General features: G+C 35.3%; 1 non-coding gene across 1 annotated transcript; it reads left to right on the forward strand.

The window, feature by feature from the left end:
- The first annotated feature begins 2,380 nt into the window (after positions 1–2,380).
- On the forward strand, positions 2,381–2,485 carry LOC125118975 (U6 spliceosomal RNA). Its single transcript, XR_007132951.1, has one exon. It is a non-coding gene; the product is annotated as a U6 spliceosomal RNA (small nuclear RNA).
- Positions 2,486–3,747: the final 1,262 nt, after the last annotated feature.

The following is a 3,747-nucleotide window of genomic DNA, read 5'->3' on the forward strand; positions in this document are numbered from 1 at the left end:
TTATTGCATTTGATATGTGCTATGTGCTAGATACTAGAGATAAAGCAGTGAAGAAGAGAAACATTTTTGTTCAGTCCATATTTTCATATTTCACATCTATTGATTGAACTAGTGTTTTCACTTTCATTTGCTATACAGTGAATACCCATGGCACCACCACCCAAATGAAATAAAGTATCACCAAAACTCCCACCCCTCCTCAATCACAACCCCTTCTACCGCTATCTTCCAGAATAGCCATGAAGTTGACTTTTACAGAAATCACCATCTTGCCTTTCTTTATATTTTAATCACCCAGTTTTGCATTGCTAAATGTTATAGCTTAGTTTTACCTACTTTTGAAATTTTTATAAATTAAATCATTTGAGTTTATGATTTAGTATCTTACCTCTTTAACCTAATATTATGCTTGTTGTATGTAAGTGTAGTTCATTTTCATTGGTATTTATTATGATTCAGCATTTTTAAATGAATATACCTTTCTAGGCTTTTCTCAACATAAAGTTAATGCATGCATTTTTCTTATTGTTTTCCACAATACATATGTTTTACTTATTATGAAACTTCACAAAAATGAAATAATACAGTATCTGCTCTTTTATATCTAGGCTTTTTTTCCCCTCAAATAATGCTATTAGAATTTATCCATGATGGTATGTGTATTAGCAATTCATAATTTTAAATTTTCTTACAATACTTAATATATTGTGTCTCACAGGTCACTGAGCTCTGTTTATTATTTGTTTCAATTTTTATTTCTCTCTGTCCTTCAGATAGATAATTTTCATTACCATATCTTCAGTTTAAAAATGTAATTATTTGTTTTATAATTGAGTATTTAATAATTCATGATCAGATTTGTGTTAAAAATATTGTTCTGTGAGTTCCCATTGTGTCTCAGCAGTAAAGAACTTGATTAGTATCCATGAGGATGCAGGTTCGATCCCTGGTCCTGACCAGTGGGTTAAGGATCTGGCATTGCCACGAGCTGTGATGTATGTCACAGATGCAGCTTGGATCTGTCATTGCTGTTGCCGTGGTGTAGCTGATTCGACCCCTAGCCTGGGAACTTCCATGTGCTGCAGCTGTGGCCCTAAAAAGATACAAAAATAAAAAAATAAACAAAATAAAATAAAGACTATTATTCTGGACACAATGTAAATACTGTATTGAATGTTACAAGAATAGAGGCCAGGACAATGGTCAGGACTGGGTTCTAGTGAGATATGATACTGGCCTAAGCTAATTTCAGTAGGAGTAGGAAAAAAGTAGACAGTTTATGAAACGTTAAGGAGAGAATACGACACAATTTGACAACTGGTTGGATGTTAGTAATCAAGGATGAAACTCAGGTTTCTTTTTCTGTGTTAGTCCTTTCCCTCTGAAAAACAATTTAACAGACTAAGAAGTGATGTTTGGTTTTGATCTAGATTTCAGTAGAGAGGTCTGGCCTGGAAGTAGAGAATAGTGTGTGATGTGGAAGAGGGCCAAACACAGGATTCCTAACATAAAAGACAGAGCAAAGGAAGAAGCTCACACAATAGATAAAAGAAGTTGCTTGAGAAGTAGGAATTAAACCAAAAATATAGTGCATTAAACATTATCATCAGTATTAAAAATGGAAGTGAGGTCAAATAAGAATAAAAGGTGTTATTGTATAATACAAAAAAAATGTGATCCTTAATAGCCATGTTGTTAGAAATTGTGAAGAGATGTAGGAAATCTCAGATTGTCATGGGAGTAAACCAATTAAAGTTCATTGAGAGAAAAAAGAAAAGAAAAGAAAAAGAAGGAGTTCCCATCATGGCACAGCGGAAATGTATCTGACTAGGAACCATGAGGTTGCGGGTTCCATCCCTGGCCTCACTCAGTGGGTTAAGGATCCGGCGTTGCTGTGAGCTGTGGTGTAGATAGCAGACACAGCTCGGATTCCTCATTGCTGTGGCTCTTGTGAAGGCCGGCAGCTGTAGCTCCGATTGGATCCCTAGCCTGGGAACCTCCATATGCCGCGAGTGCAGCCCTAAAAAGCAAAAAAAAAAGTTCATTGAGAGATAAATGTGAGGTGATGTGGAAATGAGAAATTTTCTATTTTTAACAAGAACTTTGATGATGAAGGGGAGAAAACAGGTAGGTAAGATTAACTTTATTTTTAAAAGGACAAAAGACAACCTTCAGAAAAGTAAAAATCAAACCACAAACTGAAAGAAAAATTTTGACACACATAATAATAGAAAGGGAACTTGTATCCAGAATAAAGAACTCATACAACTAAGTAGCAAAATGACAAATAATCCAATAAAAAATGGATGAAAGATGTAAGTACTCACCTCACAAAAAGATCTGTGAATGGCTAATAAATGTATTAAAAATGTTTACTATTGTGCTCACTTCAGTAGCACATATACTAAAATCGGTATGATTATAGAGACTAGCATGGCCCCTGCACAAGGATGACACACAAATTTATGAAGTGTTCCACATTTTATTTTTTAAAAATGTTCACTATCACTAGTAATCTGAAAAATTTAAGTGGATAAGCAATGAAATTGTGCTGTATAGCACATGGAACTATATCTAATCACTTATGATGGAACATGATAGAGGATAATGTGAGAAAAAGAATGTATATTTACGTGTGACTGGATCACTTTGCTGTACAGTAGAAATTAACAGAACACTGTAAGCCAACTATAATGGAAAAAAATAAAAATCATTAACAAAATAAAAATTTAAGTTAAATCTACAATGTGATACCAAAACAAAACAGTGCCCCTATTATTAGAATGATTAAAACAAACAACAAACAAAAAATAGACTATACAAATTGGTGAGGATAAGGAGTGAGTGAGGCTCTCTTAAACTATGTGTAGGAATATAAAATAGTTCATTTACTTTTGAAAAGTTTGGCAGTTACTTCAATAGTTAAATACATACCTGTCAGTTCACTTCAAGATATTTATCCAAGAAGTACATATAAGAACTCAAATCCAAATTGTCAAAACTGTTTTTATTTGTAATACCCCAAACCAGAAACGATTTAAATGTTCATCAACACATGGTATGGGGAAGTTCTTGGGCCAGGTATTGAACCTGCACCACAGCAGTGACAATGTCAAATCCTTAACCTGCTGAGTCATTAGGGAACTCCAAAATCATTGCTTTTTGAAGAAACCACACACTCCTCTAAGGAGTATACACTGTATGATCCCATCTGTATCACCTTCCAGGAAATGCCAACTAATCCACAACAAAAGAAAGATCAGGGAGTTCCTGTTGGGGCTCAGCAGCAACAAACCTGACTAGTATTCATGAGGACACGGGTACGATCCCTGGCCTTGCTCAGTGGGTTAAGGATCTGGCCTTGCCATGAGTTGTGATGTATGTTGCAGACACAGCTTGGATCTGGCATTGCTGTGGCTGTGACATAGGCCAGCAGCTACAGCTTCAATTTGACCCCTAGCCTGGGAACATCCATATGCCACAGGTGTGGCCCTAAAGTCAAAAAAAAAAAGAAAGAAAGCTCAGTAGTTGCCTAAGGACTGGAATAGAGGGAGGAGATAAGGCAGGAGTGGTGGATTAAAAAAAGGCATAAGGAAATTTGGGGGGAATATTATATTGTTTATTATCTTGATTGTGGTGATGACTTCACAGGCATATACATATGTCAAAACTTATTAGATTTTTCCCTTTAAATATATGCAGTTTACTGATGCCAAATTTATTTCGGAACTCTGGAAAATTATAGCT

Source organism: Phacochoerus africanus, chromosome X, assembly GCF_016906955.1.
Source record: "Phacochoerus africanus isolate WHEZ1 chromosome X, ROS_Pafr_v1, whole genome shotgun sequence".
NCBI lineage: Eukaryota > Metazoa > Chordata > Mammalia > Artiodactyla > Suidae > Phacochoerus > Phacochoerus africanus.